The sequence below is a fragment of the Hemibagrus wyckioides genome, linkage group LG25 (assembly GCF_019097595.1).
Source record: "Hemibagrus wyckioides isolate EC202008001 linkage group LG25, SWU_Hwy_1.0, whole genome shotgun sequence".
NCBI classification, from domain to species: domain Eukaryota; kingdom Metazoa; phylum Chordata; class Actinopteri; order Siluriformes; family Bagridae; genus Hemibagrus; species Hemibagrus wyckioides.
The window spans coordinates 6,348,221-6,365,189 of NC_080734.1; positions in this window are offsets into that span (position 1 = coordinate 6,348,221).

Below are 16,969 nucleotides of genomic sequence, written 5' to 3' on the forward strand. Positions count from 1 at the left end.
GGGGGAAAAAAAATCCACTTCTAAATGATACCGCAGCTGGCATCTCAGAGGATCGCCAGCTCCGTGCTGTGTTTATTGTGATTCAGTGATTGTTCGGTATAAAGAAAGAAAGTGCCAGAGGGGTAAACAGAGTCACAGTGTGTGTAGGCTACTCATCTCCAGGCCCTTGCAAATACAAGCTGCATGTCCCTGAGAGACTGGCTCTTTGCTTGCACATATGTCAAAACATATTAATATTCTAAAAAAACCCTTGCAATATCTCCATCTCTTCCATTGTATCAAATAAAACCAAACTATTGTATTAAACACAATGAGTCAGAGGTCATGCTCATTATTATGTAACCGCCAGGGTCCAAGCTGCTTTTCATCAACACAGTGATTATCTCTACATCCTAATTTCCAGCCGAGGAGGCGGAATACCCGAAGACTTCAGAAATAAGTGCTTTGTATACATGCTAATGTGCTCCTGAGGTCTTAATGCGTCTGCAAGCCTGACATGCCTCATCTCTTTCAAATCCATTGCTCATGTCTGGCAGGAGTTTGTAATGAAACTTGAGCCCATGAGCATAGATTGAAAGCTATCGTGCCTTGGTAGCCTTATCTGCAGGAAATTAAGCTTTAAGCTGGAGAGATCTTCTTAACCTGGCCTTGGGGATCATGCTCCAACCCTGAAGAGGCTTCAAGGATCATGTACAGAAATCCTGAACCTGTTTTTGCACTAGTGATTGACAAACCAGCAAGCGACAATGATTTATTTGTTTTTCCATAGTCACAATTCCATTTACGGTGACAGCAAGAAAGCAACATCCATCCATTTTCTATACCCACTTTATTCCTAATTAGGGTCACACATTGGGCAAAAGGCAGGGGTACTCCCTGGACAGGTCACCAGTATAGATATAGGGCCACATATAGATGAACAACCACACACACTCACTCCTATGGGCAATTTAGAATTACCAGTCAACCTAATTAACATGTTTTTGGACTATGGGAAGAAACCGGAGTACCCCCAATCAAGGACGGGGAGAACATGCAAAATCCACACTGAAAGGCCCCTGCCTGTTTGAACCCAGGACCTTCTTGCCGTGTGGCAATAGTGCTAACTATTAAACCACTGTGCTGCCCTTAGAAATCGACATTAAAATTGAAATTTTTTTCAATTCTTTGCAAATTTAGTGTTGTACACTAAAGCATCAATACAGCTCAAGTGATTCCTTGGACCAATCCTATAGCTCTTGTGATCTGAAGTTTCTTCACTTCCTCATTTACAACTTGAAAAGAAAAATCTATAATTGTGGTTACATCTTCATCTCATCATATAAGACCTCTTACATTCATAGAGATGACGAAATGTCAAGATTGGAAGAAAAAATGAGATCATTAGTGCCTCTGCTGAGAATATGTAGCAGATAGAGATTTTCCTAATCTGCTGGACGAGCCACGCCCACAAGCGACAACAGGCATAGTGACTGTGTCTACACATCTGCAAGAGATAAACTATAAGCAACTCTTCACTTAATGCTGTAAACACGGGGTTAATGAAAAGGCTAATCTGACATTAGAAACACAATAAGATAATAAACCTTTAGGTATAAAACCAGAGTAAAAAACTTCTGTGAATTTAAAAAAAATATAAACATACAGCAGTTATCTGTAGTGTGTAGAAATGTATAGAAATATACACTATATTGCCAAAAGTATTCGCTCACCTGCCTTGACTCGCATATGAAATTAAGTGACATCCCATTCCTAATCCATAGGGTTCAATATGACGTCGGTCCACCCTTTGCAGCTATAACAGCTTCAACTCTTCTGGGAAGGCTGTCCACAAGGTTTAGGAGTGTGTTTATGGGAATTTTTGACCATTCTTCCAGAAGCGCATTTGTGAGGTCACACACTGATGTTGGACGAGAAGGCCTGGCTCTCAGTCTCCGCTCTAATTCATCCCAAAGGTGTTCTATCGGGTTGAGGTCAGGACTCTGTGCAGGCCAGTCAAGTTCATCCACACCAGACTCTGTCATCCATGTCTTTATGGACCTTGCTTTGTGCACTGGTGCACAGTCATGTTGGAAGAGGAAGGGGCCAGCTCCAAACTGTTCCTACAAAGTTAGGAGCATGGAATTGTCCAAAATGTCTTGGTATGCTGAAGCATTCAGAGTTCCTTTCACTGGAACTAAGGGGCCAAGCCCAGCTCCTGAAAAACAACCCCACACCATAATCCCCCCTCCACCAAACTTTACACTTGGCACAATGCAGTCAGACAAGTACCGTTCTCCTGGCAACCGCCAAACCCAGACTCATCCATCAGATTGCCAGATGGAGAAGCGCGATTCGTCACTCCAGAGAACGTGTCTCCACTACTCTAGAGTCCAGTGGCGGCGTGCTTTACACCACTGCATCCGACGCTTTGCATTGCACTTGGTGATGTATGGCTTGGATGCAGCTGCTCGGCCATGGAAACCCATTCCATGAAGCTCTCTGCACACTGTTCTTGAGCTAATCTGAAGGCCACATGAAGTTTGGAGGTCTGTAGCGATTGACTCTGCAGAAAGTTGGCGACCTCTTCGCACTATGCGCCTCAGCATCCGCTGACCCCGCTCCGTAAGTTTACGTGGCCTACCACTTCGTGGCTGAGTTGCTGTCGTTCCCAAACACTTCCACGTTCTTATAATACAGCTGACAGTTGACTGTGGAATATTTAGGAGCGAGAAAATTCCACGACTGGATTTGTTGCACAGGTGGCATCCTATCACAGTTCCATGCTGGAATTCACTGAGCTCCTGAGAGCGACCCATTCTTTCACAAATGTTTGTAAAAACAGTCTGCATGCCTAGGTGCTTGATTTTATACACCTGTGGCCATGGAAGTGATTGGAACACCTGATTCTGATTATTTGGATGGGTGAGCGAATACTTTTGGCAATATAGTGTATATTTCTACACGATGGTAAAGCAGTGCCTCCTGGATTTCACAGAATATATATATTTTTTATTGTTGTATGCTTGTTTTGCTGCAACTTTTTCATCCCCTTTAACCTTCAAATCCTTCCACTGAAGCCTCACACCTAATGACGTTCTATTAGAGCTGGGCTTTGTCTGATTGTGTGTTTTTGTCACATGACACGACGACCAAATTTGCATCATTTTAAAAATCCTCTTCTTGAATTTGTTACAAAAAGTACCATAAAGGTCTCACCAGGTTTGCCAAAGCCGAGGTTAAAACGATTTTAATATGTAGCAGTAGAACATAAATAAATTTTATGTTTGTGTTGTTTTTTTAAAATATATTATTTCAATATGTTTTAGTGCATTCTCACACCTCTAACCTAACATCATTTCAACTCAGTCAGTAATGGAACAGCCCACAGGGTTAGATGGCATTGCGCTGAACTAAATGAAAACTTGTTTCTAAATCTTTTCACTCTGATTTCTTTCCCTCCAGCTAATCAGAGGGTCTTGTATATCTGACTGACAGAATAATCTCAGTCTGCTTAGCTCTGTAGAAGTTCAACGGCTGAATTAAATTCAGGCTAAATAACTCTATTTGTAAGTTTGATGTCTGCGTTTCAGAATTCAAACAACTATCAGGAAATTTATTTTCCCCATTATTTTCCAAGGCATTGTAAATTGGACACGAATCAAGGATAGTCAAATGATTCAGCCCTGAGATTTTTCAATGTAAAGCCTCAAAGAGATTTTTTTCTCCCAGTGTTTTTATTTTTTCAAGATTTTCCAATAAACACAACTGCTAAAATGTTACTTCTTCTTCTTTTCTACCACAACATATTTTCAGACATTTGCCTTCATGAAAGAACACGTCATTCAGAATTTACTCATTTATATTTACATTTAAAAACAAATTTTATCTTTGTCTTATCGCTTATCTCAGAGCAGCTATAAACTGTTATGAAAGCTTGTCAGTTACTGAGTTGTCAGATAACTTAGCTACAGCTTTACCTCTGACTGTTACCCATCACTGACACCGGAGACTCCTTCCATAAATGCTACATAATCGTCTCCTCACAGAAAACCTCATCCAATTCTTACAATAGGACACAATTACATATGAGAGCAAGCATATGTGATTGGATATAAAAAATAAAAGGTTTGCTGAGGAAAACCGGATCAGCTCAAATTTGTAGAACCTCTCAAGAGTGCGTTTTCAGCTAAAGCCAGTTAAGTGTGTCAGGATTAAGTATTAGAGCTCTGAATTCCATCCCCTTGTGTGACTTTGTGTCTCTTAGACATCTTTTTGGGATTCTGAATAAGACTAAACATTCGGTATCCGCTCCAAATTGTTCATTGTAAAGTCTTCTTGTAATTACTGAGCTTCTTCCGCTCCTGCTCTTGATATTTAATGTAGTACATGGCCTTAGGTGACCAAGTTGCTAAGAGATTAATTAGTTTGCATGGCGTGACATGCTGGTCGACTCAGACGCTTCAGGAAAGGAGAGTATAAGATAATTATTGATCCCTAGCACACTGCATGGTTTAACCAGATAGAGAGGTAGATCTAGGACGCTGAAACAAGGAAAGGGAATTTATAGAGGGCGTATCAAGCAGATGGTTATTTGAACAAGGTTTTTGTCAATGATAGCAATCAGGGTTAAACAACAGGTCCGAACCGAGCATCTCTTATGTTACTGTGTCAAAACTCTTCACTGCGGCTTTTCTATTTCTTTTACAGAGAAAATGTCTCTCTTTTCACCCAGAGAAGAGAAAATGCCATTGTTTTTTTCAAACAACAAATTGGACCAGATGGCTATGAGGGTTTCATCATTTCAAGAGGCTTCAGCAAACTACTGAAATTCCGAGGCTGCCTCAATGTATTCCGAACAGCGAAAAGATGGTGCACATCACCACACACACACACACTTTACGCCTGTCTGCGCGTAAGACCTCTCGAGCTGAGTTCGATCGATTCGGTACAGACCCAGACAATCCTTCAACAAAAGGATGACGGATGAGGAAGTAAACAAGTTTGCTCGCGTGTCGAAACACGGATTTGAGTTGTGGTATGTGTAATGAATATGGCACGCCGCTGCACAGCAACAGGGATTCATTCCAGTGCAGACGTGGCGAGGCTTAAAGGCGTGAGTCACCTCATAAAGCTCGTCTGCAGTAATATGAGCTCGCATTACTTGAGGAAACAGACCTGCAGCTCACATTACACAAAGTCTTCCAGGGAGTTCTTTCCAGCTAGCGTGTTTTATCTTTCTTGAAATTTCTGCTGCGATGCCGGCGATCTGACATGCAGCACCCTCGCTACCAACTCTCCGAAATACAAATTACAGCCAATATGGAATTTGTTGCATCTCATAGCCCAGGTATGGAATAAAACATGACTTGCTGTGCTGTTACAGGAAAATAATCAATGGCAGGATGACGAGATCCAGCTCAGTGTGGAGCAGAGTTACTGTTACAGCCACAAAGTACATATTTGTCCTACAACTAGGAATGTTTTATTCCTTTTAGACCAAACAACTTGCTTACAAATTTTTATTTCTTAAAGATTTAATTTATATTACAGCAGTGATAAAACGTCATTCCATCACTCAGTCTCTAATGGGAAACTTTTAAGTTAACTAATGGGACATTTTCAATCAGTATAAACAAATGAATGTCTGATGTAAAATGAGTCAGGACTCTGTGTGAGACGTGTGTTTTTCCCTCTGTTGGATAACCTTACACAGAAATTTAGTGGTTGAAGAAATAGTTTAGCATTTGGGGCATCTCAGAGAGCCGAAATGAGTTTGATATTGACATTTACTTTGAAGATAGAAACATTTGGATGGATCAGAATTGAATCTGAACTCACTCAATTGACTCGACTCACTCATAAGATTCAGATATTCTAAAAAGTACCAGATAAAAAGAAGACACAATGGTTTTGGAAACTTAAAATGTGAAGCTTTAACTAATCTGCTATTTGGGCTTATTTCAGGCTTTTAAATATGATTTCACAAAACATCGCCACATTCCTCTCCTTCTGCTTGGGTTCACGATTTAAAGCAAGCAGACGTGAGTGTGAGTGCTGCGAGGAGAATGTGAGGCTTCGTGAGCGTGTTAGAGCTGAAGCGGTGTCGTCTCGGTGCTAATGAGGCTGAGAGCCGAGCCCTGGGTACACGTGGGGGATTTGCCTTATGTCGTCTTCTTCTACTCCTTCTTCTGCTCCTCCTTCAGCTCCTTCTTGTGGCTGTTATAATCATTCTCGTGTTCCTCGAGCCGCATTCTCACCGCTTGGCACTTTCACACGACAATTATCTCACTGCCTCCAACGCTTACTTGTTAGAACAAATTATAATAAGAACTCTCAGTCAAATCCTAGCAGGCGACTTGACCTCGCAACTTTTCCATTTTACTCCGTTTTACTGTGTCGAACAAGCCAGCAGCAGGCGGGGCACGCAGTTTAATTTCGTGCTTCGACCATCAGGAAGCTGTGCATAAATCAGTGTGCAGTGCTGAAATAATTTCAATAATTACAACCATGAGAAAACACGGTTCCAACTCATTTTATACAGGAGCACACCGGGAGTTGGTGTCATGCTGGTTTTTACGAATGATTTGCTAAAAACGTTGGCCTACATTTCCTGACGTCGGGGCTCCAGCTTCTGTTCTCCCAGGTGGCAAACAGGAAGCTGACGGCTTTCTCTGCTCGGCTTTTGAAATGTTTTCCTGCCTAGAACTTTCCCGCATTAAATGTTATAGTTCACTTGGTGCTTAATGAATAAAAAAAAAAAATAGAGATTTAAGCTTTCTTATACATGATTTTATGGATTTTTAATGAATTTGTAAAGTACTATGCTAAATAAGGTCATGATGGAAAATTGCATCATGTAATAAAAATATATTGAACTACTTATATCATGGGGACCAAAAATAAACAGAGCAATGGGAGGTAAATGATCATGAACTAAAAACAAATTAATAAGGTAACTGGAGAAGCAGTAATCAACAGTATTGAAGGAATAACAATGCACATGAGAATTTACCCCCCTGTGGTATTTTATATGGAAAAACAAAGTATGGGAAATAAATGTTTTAGAACAAAGAAACAAATAACGACCAATAGTTTGTGGATATCTGACCATTTCACCCATATTCGAGGGTTAATCTTTATATTACATTATAATATGCTTCACTCTTCTCCTCATCTATTAGATGTCGGAGCATAGCTGTGAATTCAGCTACAAGAGAATTAGTGAGATCAGACACTGATGTTGTGAAGAGTTCGGAGGTCTGGGGTTCAGTTGGCGTTCCAGTTCATCCTAAAGATGTTCAGTGGGGTTGAGTCTAAGTGCCGGGCACTCGAGTTCTTCCACTCCAACCTTTACCTCCACACCATGGCTTCATGAGGATACTTTGTTCACAAGGGCATTTTGTAACATTTCTTAATTCCAGTGAAGAGAAACTATAAAACTATAGCACATAATTCTATACATTCTACACAATTGTGTGTTTCCAAAATTTGGAGAAAGGACACACTTGGATGTGATGGATGGGTGTCCACATACTTTTGGCCATGTAGTGTAAACGTGACTGGAGCTTGCAGGATCAACAACAATAATAAATAGAAATCAATAGAAAAATGTACAAGATGGAGAAGACTATATGGGAAGATGAATATTACGACTAAAAGGATTCAAAAGCAATACTGAGAGAATATGAAAAATGCTGCAGGCTGCTATAAATGCAAATGATGTGCATACAAGTTATTAAAGAATTGTTCTGAGTTTCATTCAGGAAGGAAGATGCAAATTTTTTTGTTTTTCACTTCCACTATCCTAATATACACCTTCAGCATTTTAGCTACTTAAGATAACAAAGAAACATCTGTGAAAACGAACCATACTGCATTTCTTGTATAAAAATAAATAAATAAATAAATAAATAATTAAATAAATAAATAAATAAATAAATAAATAAATAAATAAATAAATAAATAAATAAATAAAATTGAATCATAAAAAAGAATAAAATAAATTGATAATTCTAAACATAAATAAATACTGAAATATATAAATTAAATATAAAAAATTTGGGATCGCCACAGCCAATTATCCGATCTGGACATTTGATTTGACCAAGGTTTTACACCAGATACCCTTCCTGACACAACCCTCCCATTTTTATCCAGGCTTGGGACCAGCAATGAGAGTTAACTTGGTTTTCTGCCCAGGAAACAAACCCTGGGCCACAGTAGTGAGAGTTGTTCATCATTCACATATAGTATGTAAATTCACCAAGGGTAAAGATTAGCATTGGTAGCCTAGCTGTTAAGATCTATGCTGCACCCTTTTAAAAAGTTTTTTTTTCTCTTATACATTTTACTAGAAGGTTATGGATTCAAATTCCAGTCCTGCCAGGGAGCTTGTAAGTCATTTGAAATAATTTGCCTGCCAAATAAATAAATGTAATGTAAATGCAGCGGGCGGAAACAAAGCATATCCGAAGACTTGCTGAATTTAAATGTGATGTAATGTTCACTCGGCTTGTGCATCCAGTTGATTTTGTCTCACATTAAAATTACCCAAATGATGGATATTAGATGGAGTAATGTTCTGGTTTACTGACAGAACAAATTTCTTCCACTGCAATTCAGTTCAGTATAAAATCTATCAGAGATTTAAGTTAATCCAAGTAAAAGTTACAAGGAATAATTTGTTATTCCTAATTACAACTTTGTGTATTAACGATAATTGTGGCTAATGGGTACAAAGCAATAATGTTATGATAATAGGCATTATTATGTAAAAATATCAAAGCTTAAATACAAAAATTCCTCATAGAAGGAAATCTTATGGAAAGATGAACTTTCTTCAGTTGATTTGTATTTTGTCATACATTCACATTTTTGCTTTTTTAATACACTTTAGCCCCAAATGTGTGCTATAACATTTTAAACAGAAAAAAATCTACTTTTGTATACTTAGTTATATGAACTGTGTAGCTGCCAGAAGCCAACAATTGAAAGATAAAGATATAATATGTATCATTATTTCTATATATAATCATTATTTATGATTATCTATCTATCTATCTATCTATCTATCTATCTATCTATCTATCTATCTATCTATCTATCTATCTATCTATCTATCTATCTATCTGCATCTGCTTACTGCAACTGAAACTATAATACACTATAGACAAATCCACACTTTGTGGACACTTGACCATCACACCCTTCATTCTTACATTAAACCTCCATATATAAGTGGTGGGCCGTGCATTCCACATCTAGACCTTCACTGGTGTCCTTCCTGAATTAATCCACCTCTATACCATCATTATGATGCCACGGCAATAGATACTAATCAACCGTTAAATAGCAAAGTACAAAAGTAAGTAGGCTACAGTATTTCACACCTCACAAGGAATAGTCCATTTTATTACAGTCCGCCTTGAAAATGCATTTGTACGGATGTCTGCGACCAAATCGATTTTCTCTCCTCTGTCAGCCATTGTGAGTTAAAATATATATATATTATTTAGTTTGTAGGGTTCGCTGCCTCTGACTACTCCAATTATCCAATCAAAGGACGGGAAATTGTTGACGTAATCGTATGCCTGCTAGATGGCCCCAGTGATGCCAACTCGAAATCTGATTGGTTAATGGAACAATTTCATTGCCACTTATTTTAAGCTACGGGCGCCTGCACTATTGATTCTGAAGGCCTTGCAAAGCAACCAAGAGAAAAGCTATGAAATGTAAAGAATAGACTATTGGGAATAATTTAATACAAATTCATGGAAAATATATTAAAATGCAAGTCAGTGATTCAGATCACTGCTATTTAGGCCAGCAGAGAAGGCCTTGATGGCCCACGACTGATATACACATATTATATATATATAATTATATACCATTGCTCCATATATATATACCTTATTCCACTTCGTGACCACCCCATACTGCTGCTGTCTGCACCTTGGACACTACTGAACACTACACACTTCACTTTATATAATTTTGCATAACACAGTTGGTGTTTTTTACACTTCCTATATACATATTCTATTTTATATACATATTCTATATACATATATACCATACCTTTCCTATTTATTATATTTTATTCTATTTTATTTTTTACCTACTGTGAACTTGTTGTTTTTATATTTTATATTTCGTATTTTTAGTATAATTTGTATTCTTATATTTTGTATTTCGTATTTTTATATTTTATCCTTGTCTTTTGTTCTGTCCTTATTCCTTTTCCTTTTCCAAGGGTCAAAAAAGTCGTGTAAGCATTTCACTGCATATCATACTGTGTACAATTATGTACGTGACAAATAAAATTTCACACACACACACACACACACACACATATATATATATATATATATATATATATATATATATATATATATATATATATATATATATATATATATACGTATATATATATACATATATATATATATATATACATATATATATATAGATATATATACATATATATATATATATATATATATATATATATATATGTATATATGTTCAAAATAGTGAGCCACATACAGTGCACATGTTTTTGTCAGTACATAGTCCTTCCTTTTTTCCGGCAGAATGGAAATCAACTTATCGGACAAATTCAATCAGTATCAACAAGTATAAACAAAGGAATTATTTTTTCATCATAAGTCTGATGAGTCAGGACTCTGTTGGCTTTCAGTGCGTGATGTGTGTTTTTCCCTCTTTTGGATAACCTTACACAGAATTTTACTGGTTGAAGATAATGTCTTCAGATTTTAGATGCTTATGAAGAAGCACTTGGGGCATCTCAGAGAGCAAAAATGGGTTTGATATCAACATTTACTTTAAACATTTTTTGGAAATTGTCGATGAATTTATTGCCCCAGTAGGCTAGATAAAAATGGTAATACTTATATAAAACTATGAAAATGATGACAAATTCCCTGAGTGTCTATTTTTCGTATGAGCCATTAAGCACCACTGTGGAGTAGGACATGACAGAGACATTCAATACTGAACATGGACGCAACAAAACAGGCAGAAATTCCATTTTTTGGACCTCTGGGAAAATGAAAATAATTCATGCCAATGATTGCAAAAAAACCAACAACAATCATAACAACATTTTTATATACAAAAACATTACCAAAATGCTAGGCGTCTGAGGAATAACTTGGATTTTAGAGCTTTATGCTAAATGATTCTCAGTTAAAACGTTGCTCCACAGCTGAATGATCAAATTCCTTTTTGATTTGCATGAATAAAATCCAATGTCATCGACAGGCCCTGGTTGTGCAATGTGAGAGCGGAGAATTTTCCTCCCACTGCTTCTCTGATTTCCACACAGATCTGGAATGGACATGAGGAATGGAGGAGGAGGATTAATGGAGGTGGCTCATGCTCAGAGGGCTCCTCAATCCTCCCAGCATTAATGAGAGAAGCAAGGCCACTGATTAAGTGTGCCATCAGAGGTGGAGAATAAGACTGGTCATGGTATTGTTGATTGCATTAATCCTCTTTCTCCCACGGGGCTAGAACTACTTGAAGTTGTTGAGACGGAGTTCAATAAGTTCTCCAATGTTCTGAATGTCACACTCTCAGGTATGTCTAGAAAACTGCCTATTTTTTATAGACTTATTCACACTGGGTCATGCTAATTCCAGTGACAGATTTTTAAGTCAGACAAATATGAAAATATAAAAATATATCACACCGAAACGGTGGAATGCCATTTGAGGTCAATATCAAATACTTAGATGTGACTACCATTCATTCATTCATTCATTCATAGCATTATCTATTTACAGAAAAATGTTTTTATTTGACACCGAGACTGCAGGAGGATCTTCATCAAAGAGAATTTTAATTAGAGGCATTGCTTTTTTTGTGGAACAACATGAATTCCTTCTTCAGTCTGATTTAGATCTCATACTGATATTCGATCCAGTACATACTGATCAGTATATGTGTGTAGAATAGTATGAATACACGGACATACTATATCCGGCATGCTGGTATTGTCATGTGACCTATGACATTATAGTAACCAAAACTAAACAAAGTATAATTGTATTTTCTTGTTTCATCCCTCAACATCTAAACATTTTATTCAGGTGTTGTTTAACTAGTATAATTTAACCACAAGAAACAACATTCAATACATATAGAATTTACACTTAAAATGAGCTAACGTCTTCACCATTTTTGCAGCTCTTCAGCGCCAGTCCTGGTGCATTATGGGATACTACAGAATCTCGGCTATTACAGAGTTATGAATACTGAGAATTTGGACATACTCCTCCTTTTTGCCTGCTGTATAGTATGGTATTAGATAAATATTCAAGTACAGCAGTAGTAAAAAAAAATTCTTCTACTCAATGTACATTAGCATTTACATTTCTTATTTTAATTTTTTTACAAATGAGAGTTAAGGGCCTTGCTCAGAGGCCCAGCAGTGGCAGCTCCCTTCCAGGCAGAAGCCCAACACCTTAACCACTAAGCTACCACACAAAACAGTCACACAGACATTCGCACATAACCCAAGTTTGAGTACAATAAACTTTCCATGAGTAAATATTGCTGTAGCTTTTGGACTCTGAAATACAAGAGTTTCACCTTGGGTTCCTTTTAGGTTTTCTTCCTCATATGCTCTCTGGGAGTTTGTTCCTCACCACCCTGGACCTTCTGCATTAAGAGGTTAAGTGCAAATGTTCATATTCGCATTAAAAAAGTAACAAAATCCGGTCACTGTGCTTCCCGTATTTATTGTTTATTCTCTCTGTCCATTTGTCACCAAAAGTCAAAAGTAAATGTTTATCTGGCCAAGCAGTTTAACTACAAGCACATCCCTGTGCTTTATACATCAGTATTGAACTGCTGTGTCTAACACCTGGGTGATGTCTCCTCTCAGAGACAGCGGCCTCTTTTTGTGCAGCTACACCAGCGGAATAACAACGCACATCCTTTCTACCTTCTTTTGCTGGCGGCCATGTACTAATGAATAGGTACACTACAGAAAAGTCTTAGATGAGATGAGTGTCACAAATAGAACCAGTGGAGTGTGACTCCAAATTCTTCTTCTTTATAGATGAATACCTGAGGCACAGAGTCACAGGGGGAAGCTGATAATTGTAAGAAAATGAGGGGTGCAAAGGTGTGGGTCTATAGCAGCATCGTAGATAGAAATCTTCATAGTAAAGGAGGACCTGATCATCAATTTTTATGCAAGCAATGTCCGTCCTGTCTACAAATTTCGTCTATTTGCTGAAGAGTAAAGCAGAGGGGAAGGATAGACCTGTGCAAATGTTAACATTCTAGCAGCATACATGCAAAAGTTGCAAGGGGGGAAAAAAAAATCAATCAAACTCAGAGACATGGATCCAAAAGAGTAGTAATGGAAATGATTGTGCATTATTATATGGCTGCCTCTCTGGCTAAGCTTCTCCCATATTAAAAGCCACAGAGTTCAGTGCATTCATCTATGTCGAAAAGCAAAGGGTTTAGTGCACGGCGACGTGGCAGCATCCACCACTGCACACGGTAACACAGAGAGGTAATAGAAACCGCTCAGTAATTAAATAAATTGGAGATTAGAACAAGCCTAGTGTGGAAGTGATATTACTGCAGCAATCCAGCCATGGAGGCAACATCATTGCTCCCTTAACACCATAACTGAATTATTCCTTTATAATGCAAATGACTTTTTGCATTATAAATGAATAATAACGCAACAACCCAGCTGAATGAATGCAGAACCATAAACAAGACTGAGAATAGAATTCCCAAAGCTTTTCTAAGGATGGAGATTGAGACTAAATCCAGTAAATTTCTGAGACGGGGTTTTAAGAAGCTTTGAGGATTTGTTGCTCGAACGGAAGATTACAATTCCAGCAAAATGGATCGATTCATGTAGCATCCCAAAACAGTTTCATATCTAAATGCCTCCGCACAGTAGAATGGTGACTAATGAATGACTTCATTTGTGTAGCGTTGCCTTGTTGCTGTGGGTGAATTTTGGTTAAATCTGACTCAGGGTATTTGTACATCTGGCATATTTGTAGCGTTTGTTTCGGAACGTGATGTGTTTTCTCCCGTGGTTTGGTTTGTTTAGACTTAGGCATGGCAGTTACACTCGGATCCAAACCAAAAACCCTTCATTCCGATGGTCTGGACCAAAATCACAAGCAAAATCCGGAGAGGTTCGATTGGGGTGAGAAGGCAATCTGACACAGTGGACCAATGAACCAACCTGTACAGCAATGCATGATGGGTACGGCATTACATAGATTGCTTTGTGGTGTGTTTGGTCAGCTTATATTACACAACATGAATCACAGGTCTGGGAAGTGGTAGCTTAGTGGTTGAGGTGTTGGACTACTGCATGGAAGGTTGTGAGTTTCAATCCCAGGTCCACCAAGCTACTGCTGCTGGACCTCTGAGCAAGGCCCTTAATCCTCAGTTGTATAAAATGTGATAAAAATGTAAGTAGCTCTGGATAAGGGTGGCTGCAAAATGCCAGAAATGTAAATATCTGATAGATTTGTGGGGATGAGGAATTCTGTAAGTAAGCAAGTGATAGCAATTAAAAAATAACCCATGCCTCTTCATTTTAAAATAATATATAATGTCTCTTCTCCGAAACACTAATTGAAAACATGTTGTCCTGATGAAACCTCGATTCCTGCTCGAACTGATAAATTATAATGACTACAGCTGAAATGAAAGCCACCACAAACTCAGAGTCTCTGACTGTCCATCTCTATGGATGCAACACACTCTGACCAATGAGTTGACATGCGACTTACACAAATACATTTTTAGAGGTTTCGAAAATGCCACACTGTAATAATTATAAGTGTCACATTTTGGAACAAAGCACAGATCTACAGGTCTGAAAATGGCATAAATCTGGCCATAAAAATCTTCCTGCAAAGATCATGTGGGGAAAGAAGCCATGTGAACGAACGCAGTGATAAACACAGTCAGTTTGCTTACAGATGTTTGCTTAAATCTAGCTTGCTAGGTGTGATTTCCTTACACAATAAATGTCATACTCAGGTCTTTGGATCATTACATGACACAGAGAATATGGTACAAGTCTAATCCATTTACTTTGATACCCTTTCACAAAGAATTTGATTTGCAAATGAAAAACACGGTTTAAAAAGTGTGATCTATGAACGTGAGTTATAAATATAATCTTTTTTGTGCAATTTTTCTTTATTTAGAAAACACCTGGAGTTAGATTTGATGGACATTCCACATACATTACAGGTCATTCTGATTTATATCAAACACCTTTCATTTTAACACCTGCACACAAAAATCCCTCATTAGCTGCTTCACAGAAACACTAACACTGCAGGTGTGCTGTCAGTTACATTTATATCTGTAACCACTAACGATCTGAGAGCGTTAGTGCAGATCCGAGTGCGGAGTTTATTTAGGATACAAGTTTCAGAGGTAAGCAAATGAGTCAAAACAGCCAAATGGACCAACAATCAGTAGACAAAACAAGAAGGATAGATAAAGGGCGTGAGACAGTAAACCTAAATGAGAAAAACGTCTAGACGTAAACAAGTAAACGTCTCCTCACAGAAAGGTTTACCATATCAGCCATTTGTGAGGATCTCACAGAAGCAGAGGGTGTAGAATCTGTATATGGTTTAATAAGGTAACACGGCAAACTGTCTAAAATAGGAGGCAAAAATTACAACCAGAAAGCAGGCAAAAATCAGTCAGTGGTAGCAAAGGCACACTAAACAAACAGTGAGAAATCAAAAAAAGCAACCAATGGCCATACAGAGTGATATCAATGGCAATAGAAACAGAAAAACAGTTTGGTAAGTAGCAGAGCTAACAATGCTTTGCACTGACGTGAGCATGATCATAGTTAAAAAGTATAAAAACCACCCTTGACCTGGAAGTGATCAGAACTCAGACGATGGTTCTCTCTGGCTGCCAGGCGCGGAAGTGACTGGTGGAGTTACGACACCAGAATGACACCATTTGTTGAAAAAAAAAAATTCCATAATTTTCTTCTTAATTTGTTCACCTGCTAATCAACCCAACCACCAACTCAACCCCATCATATGGGAACTCCAACATCTCCATCAATTATGCATCACACATTTTAACCTGTGTATTTGGTCATACAAGCCCATCATCACATCAGAGCCATGTCAACCCACCACAATGCTCCTCTCTCCTCATGCTGTAAAATGAACAAAATGTAAACATAAAATATAAAAGATTAATTCAAGTGCTGCAGCAAGTGCATGATATACAAAATTCTCTGCAAATATAACAGCATGATTCATCATATTTTATTCATCACATATTATATAAGTTTAAACTAAATCAGGCTAATATTCAACTCTATTAGACTAAGGATGTTCTGGATTGATATACTAATATGAAACAAGTCTTATCTGTTCCCAACAGTTTCTTATATTTAGCCAACTGAGAGAATTTGGTCTAATCTTAGTCTCATCTAAGAAAAATCTAATCTAATGCAATGAAATGGATTATATTGTATGATGAATCTTTGGCTGGGTCTCTGATGTATATGGATTTACGTTACAGCATGCCTTGCTTTTGTCTTTTGCATCCTACTAAATAATTCCTGTGGATTTTATTTCGATTATGATTTTAGTTTGGTTGTATGAAACATAAACTGAATTAGATGCATGCCAGTTTTAATAAAACTTTGCACTTTATCATTAATAAAATGTTGGACCAGTGTGCAGAAACACACTGTCCAAAAAGTATACATTTTGGTAGTGTCATGCTATTTAAAGCAGTTCTTTATGGCTTTATCTGATATATCTCATTCAATCTGAGCACAGCTTGTGCAGACCTGTGAAGCTTGTGAGTTGGGTGCAATTTCATAGCTGGGTAAGTTTGTGATTGGGATTCTTGCTGTCAGCTCATCTTGAGAGGCATGTTTCTTGAAGACTGCAGAAGATTGAGCAAGACTTGCTTGTCC